Below are 14690 nucleotides of genomic sequence, written 5' to 3'. Positions count from 1 at the left end.
TCCCTTCTTTTCCCCACTACCCATCCCATTCCCTCACCTGGCAGGGAGGGATATTTGCTCCTTGAATGCCATAAACAAATGGGCAGGCTGCGCATGGCCTTCCACCGCCATCTTGAGTTGCAGTGTCAGGGGCAGCACTTCTGAACACGGCCCGGCCTGCCGAGCTGAGGTGACAGTGCAGCCATTTCTCCTTAGACACTCTGATCTAAAGTGCGGTGTGTGAGGCCTCTGCATGAAGCACCCTGTGAACAAGTGAAACTAGACAAAGCACAAAGGAAAAGAAAAGAAAAAAAGCAAGCTGTGAACCCTCTGAAAAAAATGCCTCTGCACCTCTAGCTCTTGCAGAGGTTGGCGTCGTCAGTGGACTCTCCTATTGTAGGGGGATGCAAGATGGCGGAGGAGTAAGACATAAAGATCACCTTCCTCCCCACAAATACATCAAAAATACAGCTACATGTGGAACAACTCCTACAGAACACCTACTGAACGCTAGCAGAAGACCTCAGACTTCCAAAAAGGCAAGAAAATCCCCACATACCTGGCCATGTGGCTGGCAGGGTCTTGGTGCTCTGCCCTGGTGTCAGGCCTGAGCCTCCGAGGTGGGAGAGCTGAGTTCAGGACACTGTACCACCAGAGACCTCCTGGCCCCACGTATTGTCAATTGACGAGAGATCTCCGTCTAAACACTAAGACCCAGCTCCACCCAATGGCCAGCAAGCTCCAGTGCTGGACGCCCCATGCCAAACAACTAGTAAGACAGGAACACAATGCCACCCATTAGCAGAGAGGCTACCTAAAATCATACAGACACCCCAAAACACACCGCCAGATGCAGCCCTTACCACCAGAAAGACAAGATCCAGCCCCACCCACCAGAACACAGGCACCAGTCCCCTCCACCAGGAAGACTACACAACCCACTGAACCAACCTCACCCACTGGGGGCAGACACCAAAACCAACAAAAACTATGAACCTGCAGCCTGCAAAAAGGAGACCCCAAACACAGTAACTTAAGCAAAATGAGAAGACAGAGAAATACACAGCAGATGAAGGAGCAAGGTAAAAAACACACCAGACCAAACAAATGAAGAGGAAAGAGGCAGTCTACCTGAAAAGGAATTCAGAGTAATGATAGTAAAGATGATCCAAAATCTTGGAAATAGAATGGAGAAAATACAAGAAACATTTAACACGGACCTAGAAGAACTAAAGAGCAAACAAACAATGATGAACAACACAATAAATGAAATTAAAAATTCTCTAGAAGGAATCAATGGCAGAATAGCTGAGGCAGAAGAACAGATAAGTGGTGTGGAAGATAAAATAGTGGAAATAACTACCACAGAGCAGAATAAAGAAAGAAGAGTGAAAAGAATTGAGGACAGCCTCAGAGACCTCTGGGACAACATTAAATGCACCAACATGCGAATTTTAGGGGTCCGAGAAGAAGAAGACAAAAAAAAAAAAAGGGTCTGAGACAATATCTGAAGACATAATAGTTGAAAACTTCCCTAACGTGAGAAAAGAAATAGTCAAGTCCTGGAAGCACAGAGAGTCCCATACAGGATAAATCCAAGGAAAAGCATGCCAAGACACATATTAACCAAACTATCAAAAATTAAATACAGAGAAAAAGTATTAAAAGCAGCAAGGGAAAAGCAACAAACAACATACAAGGGAATCCCCATAAGGTTAACAGCTGGTCTTTCAGCAGAAACTCTGCAAGCCAAAAAGGAGCGGCAGGACATATTTAAAGTGATGAAAGGGAAAAACCTACAACCAAGATTACCCAGCAAGGATCTCATTCAGATTTGATGGAGAAATTAAAACCTTTACAGACAAGCAAAAGTTAAGAGAATTCAGCACCACCAAACCAGCTTTACAACAAATGCTAAAGGAACTGCTCTAAGCAGGAAACACAAAAGAAGAAAAAGACCTACCAAAAAAACCCAAAACAATTAGGAAAATGGTAATAGGAACATACATATCGATAACTACCTTAAATATAAAGGGATTAAATGCTCCAACCAAAAGACATAGACTGGCTGAATGGATATAAAAACAAGACCCATACATATGCTGTCTACAAGAGACCCACTTCAGACCTAGAGACACATAGAGACTGAAAGTGAGGGGATGGAAAAAGATATTCCATGCAAATGGAAATCAGAAGAAAGCTGGAGTAGCAATTCTCATATCACACAAAATAGATTTTAAAATAAAGACTATTACAAGAGACAAAGAAGGACACTACTTAATGATCAAGGGATCAATCCAAGAAGAAGATATAACAACTGTAAATATTTATGCACCCAACATAGGAGCACCTCAGTACATAAGGCAAATGCTAACAGCCATAAAAGGGGAAATCAACAGTAACACAGTAATAGTAGGGAACTTTAACACTCCACTTTCACCAATGGACAGATCATACAACATGAAAATAAATAAGGAAACACAAGCTTTACGTGACACATTAAACAAGATGGACTTAACTGATATTTATAGGACGTTCCATCCAAAAACAGCAGATTACACTTTCTTCTCAAGTGCTCATGGAACATTCTCCATGGTAGATCATATCTTGGGTCACAAATCAAGCCTTGGTAAATTTAAGAAAATTGAAATCGTATCAAGTATCTTCTCCGACCACAATGCTATGAGACTAGGTATCAATTACAGGAAAAAATCTGTAAAAAATACAAACACGTGGAGGCTAAACAATACTACTACATAATGAGGAGATCACTGAAGAAATCAAAGAGGAAATTAAAAAATACCTAGAAACAAATGACAATGAAAACATGATGACCCAAAACCTATGGGATGCAGCAAATGCAGTTCTAAGAGGGAAGATTATAGCAATACAGCCCTACCTCAAGAAACAAGAAACTTCTCAAATAAACAACCTAACCTTACACCTAAAGCAATTAGAGAAAGAAGAACAAAAAAACCCCAAAGTTAGCAGAAGGAAAGAAATCATAAAGATAAGAGCAGAAATAAATAGAAACAAAGAAAACAATAGCAAAGATCAATAAAACTAAAAGCTGGTTCTTTGAGAAGATAAACAAAATTGATAAACCATTAGCCAGACTCATCAAAAAAAAAGGGAGAAGACTCACATAAGTAGAATTACAAAAGAAAAAGGAGAAGTAACAACTGACACTGCAGAAATACAAAAGATCATGAGAGATTACTACAAGCAACTCTATGCCAATAAAATGGACAACCTGGAAGTAATGGACAAATTCTTAGAAATATACAACCTTCCAAGAATGAACCAGGAAGAAATAGAAAATATAAACAGACGAATCACAAGCACTGTAATTGAAACTGTGATGAAAAATCTTCCAACAAACAAAAACCCAGGACCAGATGGCTTCACAGGCAAATTCTATCAAACATTTAGAGAAGATCTAACACCTATCCTTCTCAAACTCTTCCAAAATATAGCAGAGGGAGGAACACTCCCAAACTCATTCTATGAGGCCACCATCACCTTTATACCAAAACCAGACAAAGATGCCACACAAAAAAAGAAAATTACAGGTCAATACCACTGATGAACATAGATGCAAAAATCCTCAACAAAATACTAGCAAACAGAATCCAGCAGCACATTAAAGGATCATACACCATGATCAAGTGGGGTTTATGCCATGAATGCAAGGATTCTTCAATATACGCAAAAGCAATCAATGTGTTACACCATATTAACAATTTGAAGGATAATACTCTCAATAGATGCAGAAAAAGCTTTTGACAAAATTCAACACCCATTTATGATAAAAACTTTCCAGAAAATAGGCATAGAGGGAACCTACATCAACATAATAAAGGCCATATATGACAAACCCCCGGCCAACATTGTTCTCAATGGTGAAAAACTGACACCATTTCCTCTAAGATCAGGAAAAAGACAAGGTTGCTCACTCTCACCACTATTATTCAACATAGTTTTGGAAGTTTTAGCCACGGCAATCAGAGAAGAAAAAGAAATAAAAGGAATCCAAATCGGAAAAAAAGAAGTAAAACTGTCAGTGTTTGCAGATGACATGATGCTATACATAGAGAATCCTAAAGCTGCTACCAGAAAACTACTAGAGCTAATCAATGAATTTGGTAAAGTAGCAGGATACAAAATTAATGCACAGAAGTCTCTTGCATTCCTATACACTAATGATGAAAAATCTGAAAGAGAAATTAAGGAATCACTCCCATTTGACATTGCAACAAAAAGAATAAAATACCTAGGAATAAACCTACCTAGGGAGACAAAAGACCTGTATGCAGAAAACTATAAGGCACTATGAGAGAAATTAAAGATGATACAAATAGATGGAGAAATATACCACGTTCTTGGATTGTAAGAATCGACATTGTGAAAATGACTCTACTACCCAAAGCAATCTACAGATTCAATGCAATACCTGTAAAACTACCAATGGCATTTTTCACAGAACTAGAACAGAAAATTTCACAATTTGTATGGAAACACTAAAGACCTCAAATAGCAAAGCAATCCTGAGAAAGAAAAATGGAGCTGGAGGAATCAGGCTCCCTGACTTCAGACTATACTACAAAGTTACAGCAATCAAGACTGTGTGGTACTGGCACAGAAACAGAAATATAGATCAATGGAACAGGCTAGAAAGCCCAGAGATAAAACTATGCACCTATGGTCAACTAATCTATGACACAAGAGGCAAGAGTATACAATGGAGAAAAGACAGTCTCTTCAATAAGTGATGCTGCGAAAACTGGACAACCACATGTAAAAGAATGAAATTAGAACACTCCGTAACACCATACCCAAAAATAAACTCAAAACGGATTAGAGACCTAAATGTAAGGCCAGACACTATAAAACTCTTAGAAGAAAACATAGGAAGAACACTCTTTGACATAAATCACAGCAAGATCTTTTTTGACCTACCTCCTAGAGAAATGGAAATAAAAACAAAAATAAACAAATGGAACCTAATGAAACTTAAAAGCTTTTGCACAGCAAAGGAAACCATAAACAAGACCAAAAGACAACCCTCAGAATGGGAGAAAATATTTGTAACTGAAGCAACTGACAAAGGATTAATCTCCAAAATATACAAACAGCTCATGCAGCTCAATATCAAAAAAAACCCAACCCGATCCAAAAATGGGCAGAAGACCTAAATAGACATTTCTCCAAGGAAGATATACAGATTTCCAATAAACACATGAAAGGATGCTCAACATCACTAATCATTAGAGAAATGGAAATCAAAACTACAATGAGATATCACCTCACACCGTTCAGAATGGCCATCATCAAAAAATCTAGAAACAATAAATGCTGGAGAGGGTGTGGAGAAAAGGGAACCCTCTTGCACTGCTGTTGGGAATGTGAATTGGTACAGCCACTATGGAGAACAGTATGGAGGTTCCTTAAAAACTACAAATAGAACTACCATATTACCCAGCAATCCCACTCCTGGGCATATACCCAGAGGAAACTATAATTCAAAAAGAGTCATGTACTACAATGTCCATTGCAGCTCTATTTACAATAGCCAGAACATGGAAGCAACCTAAGTGTCCATTGACAGATGAATGGATAAAGATGTGGCACATATATGCAATGGAATATTACTCAGCCATAAAAAGAAACGAAATTGAACTATTTGTAGTGCGGTGGTTGGACCTAGAGTCTGTCATACAGAGTGAAGTAAGTCGGAAAGAGAAAAATAAATACCGTATGCTAACACATATATATGGAATCTAAAAAAACAAAAGGTTCTGTAGAACCTAGGGGCAGGACAGGAATAAAGATGCAGGCATAGACAATAGACTTGAGGACATGGGGAGGGAGAAGGGTAAGCTGGGATGAGGTGAGAGAGTAGCATTGACATATATACACTACCAAATGTAAAATGGATAGCTAGTGGGAAGCAGCCACATAGCACAGGGAGATCAGCTCGGTGCTTTGTGACCACCTAGAGGGGTGGGATAGGGAGGGTGGGAGGGAATCACAAGAGGGAGGGGATATGGGGATATATGTATACATATAGCTGATTGACTTTGTTATACAGCAGAAACTTACACAACATTGTAAAGCGATTATACTCCAATAAAGTTGTTAAAAAAAACCAAATGGGCACCAACTGATTCCACATCTTGCTCCATCCCCCAAAAGCCAGTACTTAGCCCCTTCTCCCCCACTCTCCCAAGTTCTGTGTTAGACCGTCTATATTAAAATGCTGCTTAGGAGTTGTAATGAAGGGTGATTTGACTGTGAACCTGGATGTATTTAGAGTCTTTTTCAAACATGCAATCAGGCTTCCCTGACCACCTTCATTTTCTTCATTTTTCAAATGCAGCAGGTAATTGAGGAAAAATGCCTTATGTGGGACAACCTGCGAAGCTGTGACACTGCCAGAGTGAGACCAGGCATCTCTCTGCCAGGAATTTCAATAGAAATGACTCTTTGCCCCGATATGTGTTTGATGCCCATCTCCATCAATCTTATTTGCTTTGATAACTACTGTCTCCCACGTTTATTTCACATAAGGAAATTGAAGTCATAATACATGTTAAGTGACTAAGAGCAGGACTCATATAATAAATTAGAGGAGCAACAAGGATTTTCAGTTCTTATCTGTTTACACTTTTCCCTAACAATTCCCACCTGCCGCCTTCCTACGTAGATACCTGGTTAACACAGGAAGAAGATTTTAACAGATTCTGGTCTTTTGGTGCCATGTACTTTCTTCATGTTAATGCTATTAATCATCTGATTACTGTCAAGTTGATTTGAGTTCTGGTGAGATCAGCATCTCCTGAAATGCAATGTATTTAGTGAGCACCTCCCGCGTGTAATGCAGTGTATTAGGTTCTATTTGGGGAAACTGAAAGAAAAAGATGCAGCCCCTGACATCTAGTACCTTATACTAGTTAGGAAGCCAAATACACAGAAAATGACATTAAAAAGCTGTATGTTATACCATATTTCCTTTATCTCTTCAGTGAGGTGAAACTGTTTTCCTTTTTAATGGTCTTGCCTTTTTCAAGACATTCCCATTCCAACCAAAGTTTCTCTTAATATGACACCTCAAAATAAGCTATATTTTGCTTTCAAAGTGGAACCAAACAAGAACCCATTCCTCCCGTATTTCCTTGGCATGTCTTTGCAGTCTGTTTACCAGGTTCTTTGTGTTTCCCTTACATGTCACAGTTCTTCATGAGGAGGAAAGTAGGGTTTCATTAGTAGACATCATGGGCCATTTTGAGCCAGACCTGACTATATGGTTGGCCCAGTTCCCATGGGTGAGTCTCATGGTGGGGACTCAAACACACCCTTTCTCTGGCCACTTCAGTGTGAGGGCCTCCAGGTTTTTTTCTCTGCCTGTGGCTGCTTCCTCTTACTCCTCCCAGGTGGATGGGGCGGGTCCAGAGTGAGGACATTCCATTAGACTGTGGTGCAGAGCACAGTTAGCTGGTCAAGCTGGGATTCTACCTTTGGGGACGTTCTTCCTGTCAGGAGCTATAGGGAGGTAAGAGGAGTCAGTATTACTCCTGCCCAGCAGGAGACCTGGCCCACTGCCCCCACCCCAGCCCCCCTTGGCCCACTTTTGACTCTGACTTTGCTCTCTGGCGGGTGAAGAAAGATAACTCTGTTGGCTGCTTTAGTCCGGGGTTCCTTTAGCCTAGGACGATGTGGGGCAGCGGCCCAATGGTGCTACACTTGGTAGGGGACACACCCTCCAAGCTTGTTGCTGTTTTTATCTGACGAGTGTGTCTTTCCCTTTTAAAAATATATTATACAAGAAAAGAAAAAAGGAGAATGAAAGAAAAAAGAAAGAAAAGAAAAGAAAAAAAGACCGAAATAGAGATGGGGGAGGGGGAAGAAGAGGCAGTAAGAAGAATGAAAAAACTAATTTTATTCTTACATGGACTCAACATCCTACTATGTCTCTCCCCGCTCCCAACTTGGCTTCTGTTGTGTCCTCTCTGATTTAGTAGGTCAAGGGCAGGGACTGAGATTCTGTATTTCTAACAAGCTCCCAGGTGAAGCCAATGCAGTTGGTCCTCAGATCACACTCTGTGAGTAGCAAGGGTCTTGAGGAATAATGAATCAAATACAAATCAAACCATTCTTCATATAATAATATCTGACACTCAAATAGTACTTACTATGTGCCTGACACTGTTTTAAGTGCTTTGCATGTATCAACTCATTTAATCCTCGTAATTCTATGAGATGGGCACTACTATTAGCCCCACTTCACAGTTGGGGAAACCAAGGTTATTTAATTTACCAAATATCACATAGTAAGTACTAGAGCCAGGATTCAAACTCAGCCTGGCTCCAGAGTCTGTGTGTTTAGCTCCATTTTTATTCCAGTAGCTTACAAACTTACCCTCTTCTGGACATAAGTTTTCAATCTTTACCCCTTAAAGGATGGACCCCAGCTTGAAAACAATGTTCCAGAGATGTCATTAACCAGCCGGTGAAGATCACTGTGATTTTGATTCACCATTGTATTAGCCACACTGTCAACTTTGTGCTTTATGTAAATTTGATAATTAGAGGCAGTTCTCAAGGGTTAGCTGTAGGATCCCAAGGCAGCTGTGGTTTTGGCTGTTTTTGTTTTTTGACAAGTAGAGGCAGCAAAGAGCAGCTGAGGTTAACGGCTCTAGCTGATCACTGAGGCAGCAAGAGAAACAGCTCCAAGACAAACACACTGTTCATTGTGTAGCCCGAGGGGAGAGAGCAAGTCTAGAAGGGCTGAGCCAGGCAGGGGTGATGGGCGATATAGGATTCTCTGTGGGTGAGAAGGTTGGTGGCTGGTCAGGGCAGAAAGCAGACTGGAGAGGCTGAGGCAAAGTGGAGTCTCATATAGATGAGCCCACTCTGAATCAAGGAAGCCAGAGATTCACTCATGCATTCATTCTATAAATATTAATCGATGACCTATTATGTTCCAGGCACCATGCTACATGCTGTTGATACGGTGATGAATAAGACAGAACTGGTCCCTGTCCTCATTCTTCTTGGGAGACGGACAAGACCAAACAAAACCAAACCATACCTAACAGACAAATAAATCAGTGCAGGATGTCATGAATGTCCTGAAGGAAAACAAGGGTGAGAGATGGTGAAACCAAGGGGCACCCTACTTTAGGTAGGGTGGTCAAGGAAAGCCTTCAGATGAGACCTAAAATCAGAGAAGTTAAGCGATTGGAAAGGGCACTCTAGGCAAGAAACAGCTGTGCAAAAGCCCAAGGGTGGGAAAGAACTTGGTATGGAAGAGAGAGCCTGGCAGGATCTGGGGAATCCACAGCTGTCCATTGGGAATCGTACAAGTTGACATAAGGATTAAAGCTGAGAATAACTGATATGAAACAAAAGCAATTGGCTTTGACAGGTTGGTCAATTCTCATCTGGAGTATTATGTTGAATTCTTGACAAATCACAGTGTCAAGGCCCATGGGTGATTTGGCTGCCATAGCCTCTGAAATTGGACAATATTTTTAGGCAAGTCCCAGTACTTTTCGTTTGACCTTTTTTTGGATTTAAATGCCCATCTCTGAGTTGCGAGGGTCTCACCAAGGTCGTAATAATTACGAAGAAATCTTCATCTAGGTTATTGTGATGAAGGGCAAGGCCAAAAACAGCATGGGATGGGGCTAGTGTCCACACTCCAGGACGAACACGAGCCATCAAAACAGAGAAGTCAAGGCACATGGTCCATACCTCCTCCTCTGGTCTCTCAATCTGGCAGCCCCATCAAAAAGGAGAGAAGGTTGGTTTGGGTGAACCATTTGTTAGTTGTTCCTAGTGATCAACCATTCAACACATTTTCTAATGCTCCCCAATGACCCTTCAGGTGATTTTTTGCAGTTGTCTAGAGAGGAAAATGTAGTTAACCAATCTATAGTTTCCAGAATCTATCCTTTTCTAAAGAACCCTTTTGAGAATCAGAACACTTGTCTTAGCCAAGGCTCTTGTCAGTTGTTATCTGGATTAGTGTATTGGTGTCTTACACCTGGTCTCCCTGATTGTAGTCTCTCACACCTCCAATCTATCACCCACAGAGCTTTCAGAGAAATTTAGCTAAAATTCACCTTGTATCTGATCCCTATCCTTGGTTTTAAGTGGTTCTTCATTACTGTTGATAAAACCTAAAGTCCTTTTTTTGGCATTCAGTACCTTTCATGATCTGACCTTTGCCTAAATTGCCACGCTCATTTCCTGCCATATTCCCCTACTCTGAATTATAGCCATACTACGTTAGTTGCTCTTTACTGAAATTACAATGCTCTCATATTACTTCTCTGCATTTTCTTTTTTTTGGCCGTGTCATGCAGCTTGTGGGATTTTAGTTCCCTGACCAGGGATTGAACTCAGGCCCTCGGCGCTGAGAGTGCAGAGTCCTAACCACTGGACCTCCAGGGAATTGCCCTTCTCTGCATTTTCATGTGGGGTTCCTACTTGCTTCTTCCCTCAGCTAGTTCCTATTTATCCTTTAGAATTCAGTTTAAACCTTATTTCCTCCAGGAAGCCTTCCATGATTTCCCTAGTCAGGATTAAGTGCTCTTATTCAGTCCTGTAACACATTTTTATATGCCTCTATTACATATAAAAATGTAGTTAGCATCCAAATCCTTTTCTACAAAATCTTAAGCTTTCGAGGGCTAGGACGGTATCCTTTAGCGCTTAACAGTGCCCTTGTACATAATAGCTTCAGAAAGGTTAATGGAATGGCTGCATTTGCATTTTCCATTTTCTGGCTTTAGTTTTCCATGATTTCTTGCAGATTACAAAGAGACTATATTAATTTCTATATCATGTATATTCTCCATCTCTACCTCCTCTTTTGGGGAATAAGGGGAAAAGATTTGCTTAAGCTTAGGTCTAGAGACATATTTCTACCTCATTTATTAGACTTGTGAAAATCTCTAATGAGAATTTCTTATTACCCATGGTTTAATCTAAGTGCTCATATCTTGCTGTGATTTAGGATACCACATTACAGATTTTTAGACCTAGAAAGAACTTCAGAATGATCAGATTCAATAGTTTACTTTATGGGACAAGGACATGAAGGTTCAGAGAGAGGTTAAGCAAATACTCTAAAACCACCCTACTAGTGGGTGGCAGTTAGCCCCAGGAGCTAGATCTCCATCCTCTCAGTCCTGGGCTCTTTCCCCTACAAATGGCCACTCTTCAGATCTTCATCCTATTTTGATGTCAGAGACCCAATATGGATTTGACCTTGGTTCCTTGATTTGCCATATTGAGGCTTTAATTTGGCCTCTCGAACTAATAATTTGATTATTAGCAAATGAATTAACATTAAGCTTTTTCATTTGGAGGCCTGCTGAACTGTGAAACTCTTCTTAAAAATTCTGAGGGGACTTGAAAAAAAAAGGTGTAAATAAGGGTTGAGCAAATTGTCAATCCTTCACTGGTCTTTCAGGAGCTCTTTCACAAATTGGTTCACAGCAGAGTAGTTGATAAGCACCAGCATGTCCAAGACACCCACTTCGTCTTCCTTAAGGATGCTCTAGAAGGGGAGTGGGAAAGTTACAATGTACATAGTATCTTCCCTAGAAGCAAGTATGTTTCTTTACTAGTAGAACTAGAAAATTGTATGTTCAGTTTGCTAATTTTTTACTTTAAAATGTTTGTTTGACTATTAGATTTGGTTAATAACACTGAAGATTGATGTTATAAAGATTAGCACATCTTTCATTTTACTGTAGATTATTTCAAACATACAGAAAACTATAGAGAATGATATAACAGAACGTCATGTATCAACCATCCAACTCAGTCGTATAATAAAATTTTGCCATATTTGCTCCAGATCTCTTTCTTCCTCCCCGTCTCTTCCCTCCCTCCCTTTCTTCCTTTCCTTCTTTTCTCTCTCTTCCTTCTTTCCAAAATAAAATCTTACACATGTAGTTAAAGCCCCTGTAACTAATCTGTCCCATTCCTCTCCTAACATCTGTAGAGGTAACACCTATCCTGAATCTCCAGTTTTAATTTTTGTGTGTTTTTTTAATTTTTATATACGCATCCATAAACAATAAATAGTGTTGATTTGCCTGTTTTCCATCTTTATTAAATAATATATTCTATACTTTCTTCTCAAGTTCTCACTCCACATGGATTAATATACATCTTCTATTCATTTAAACTGCTTTATGGTATTACATTGTATAAAAAGACCACATTTTATCTTTGAATTGTTTCTGTTATCTTCCTCTTACAAATCATGCAGGAATAAACATTCTTGTACATATCTCCTTGTGAGAGTTATATACCTAGGTGAGGCATCACTGGGTTGTATCATAACTATTTTAAAAAGAATTTTCATGTTGATAGCAAAACTGATTAGTTACTTAAAAGGAAAAAATGAAGTCAAGATAGGTGCTGGACCACTGGCATTTTTCACAGAACTAGAACAAAAAATTTCGCAATTTGTATGGAAACACAAAAGACCCCGAATAGCCAAAGCAATCTTGAGAACGAAAAACGGAGCTGGAGGAATCAGGTTCCCTGACTTCAGACTATACTACAAAGCTACAGTAATCAAGACAGTGTGGTACTGGCACAAAAACAGAAAGATAGATCAATGGAACAGGATAGAAAGCCCAGAGATAAACCCACACACATATGGTCACCTTATCTTTGATAAAGGTGGCAGGAATGTACAGTGGAGAAAGGACAGTCTCTTCAATAAGTGGTGCTGGGAAAACTGGACAGGTACATGTAAAAGTAAGTGATTAGATCACTCCCTAACACCATACACAAAAGTAAGCTCAAAATGGATTAAAGACCTAAATGTAAGGCCAGAAACTATCAAACTCTTAGAGGAAAACATAGGCAGAACACTCTATGACATAAATCACAGCAAGATCCTTTCTGACCCACCTCCTAGAGTAATGGAAATAAAACCAAAAATAAACAAATGGGACCTAATGAAACTTCAAAGCTTTTGCACAGCAAAGGAAACCATAAACAAGACCAAAAGACAACCCTCAGAATGGGAGAAAATATTTGCAAATGAAGCAACCGACAAAGGATTAATCTCCAAAATTTACAAGCAGCTCATGCAGCTCAATAACAAAAAAACAAACAACCCAATCCAAAAATGGGCAGAAGACCTAAATAGACATTTCTCCAAAAAAGATATACAGACTGCCAACAAACACATGAAAGAATGCTCAACATCATTAATCATTAGAGAAATGCAAATCAAAACTACAATGAGATATCATCTCACACCAGTCAGAATGGCCATCATCAAAAAATCTAGAAACAATAAATGCTGGAGAGGGTGTGGAGAAAAGGGAACACTCTTGCACTGCTGGTGGGAATGTGAATTGGTTCAGCCACTATGGAGAACAGTATGGAGGTTCCTTAAAAAACTACAAATAGAACTACCATATGACCCAGCAATCCCACTACTGGGCATATACCCTGAGAAAACCAAAATTCAAAAAGAGTCATGTACCAAAATGTTCATTGCAGCTCTATTTACAATAGCCCGGAGATGGAAACAACCTAAGTGCCCATCATCGGATGAATGGATAAAGAAGATGTGGCACATATATACAATGGAATATTACTCAGCCATAAAAAGAAACGAAATTGAGCTATTTGTAATGAGGTGGATAGACCTAGAGTCTGTCATACAGAGTGAAGTAAGTCAGAAAGAAAAAGACAAATACCGTATGCTAACACATATATATGGAATTTAAGAAAAAAAATGTCATGAAGAACCTAGGGGTAAGGCAGGAATAAAGACGCAGACCTACTAGAGAACGGACTTGAGGTTATGGGGAGGGGGAAGGGTGAGCTGTGACAGGGCGAGAGAGAGTCATGGACATATACACACTAACAAACGTAGTAAGGTAGATAGCTAGTGGGAAGCAGCCGCATGGCACAGGGATATTGGCTCGGTGCTTTGTGACAGCCTGGAGGGGTGGGATGGGGAGGGTGGGAGGGAGGGAGACGCAACAGGGAAGACATATGGGAACATATGTTTATGTATGACTGATTCACTTTGTTATAAAGCAGAAACTAACACACCATTGTAAAGCAATTATACCCCAATAAAGATGTTAAAAAAAAAAAAAAAGATAGGTGCTGGAAGAAACAGAATGTCAGGAATAGGAAGTAAAACAGTATAAGAGAGTAGGTGACATAGATGTAGAATCCTATGCTTTTTTTTTAAACAATTCATTTTTTGATTAAAAAAAGTAGATTGAACATGCAAGTAAATTGAAAAACCACTGAGAGCCACAGATTTTCATCTACATTTAAGAGACTACCTTTTGTGTCAGTGCCTCCATGAAGCCTTCTAGAATTTTCTTTACTTTTTTTTCTGTGAAAATTGACTACTTCCTCCTTTGGGCCTCCATTCTACCTACCTCTCGTATGTGATATATTGCACATTGTGTTTGCCATGGTTTGTTTACATGTCTCTGTTAATAAGCTGAATGTTGTCTGAGAGCAGAGTTCATGTCTTACTGTATCCCCAGGGCATGGTGCACAGGAGGTAGTTAATATAGTCTGAGGAGTGAATGAAAAGTCCAAATCATGGAAGGTCTTTTAGACTTAGTAGTTGGTTTCTGATGACAGGATACTTTAGTGAAAATGAGCTTAAAGTATAGAAAAGGAGGTTTTATCTTTTGGTC

At 39.8% G+C, this 14690-nt stretch overlaps 1 protein-coding gene across 4 annotated transcripts in view; it reads left to right on the top strand.

The window, feature by feature from the left end:
* Positions 1–14690, top strand: part of TMEM178A (transmembrane protein 178A) — a 249482-nt gene that overhangs the window by 34481 nt on the left and 200311 nt on the right. The window contains exon 4 of one of the 4 annotated variants that reach the window (XR_003434086.1): positions 6359–12410. The exons of the other annotated variants lie outside the window; for them this stretch is intronic. The gene's annotated coding sequence lies outside the window, so the exon portion shown is untranslated. Of the gene's footprint in view, positions 1–6358; positions 12411–14690 lie in introns of those variants that run through there. 4 annotated transcript variants of the gene reach the window in all.

This window comes from Aethalodelphis obliquidens, unplaced genomic scaffold (genome assembly GCF_003676395.1).
Source record: "Aethalodelphis obliquidens isolate GAN/ISIS:26980383/991018 unplaced genomic scaffold, ASM367639v1 scaffold12, whole genome shotgun sequence".
In the NCBI taxonomy this organism is placed as follows: Eukaryota; Metazoa; Chordata; class Mammalia; order Artiodactyla; family Delphinidae; genus Aethalodelphis; species Aethalodelphis obliquidens.
Note: the sequence above shows the minus strand (reverse complement) of the source record. Positions and strands in the feature narration are given on the sequence as shown.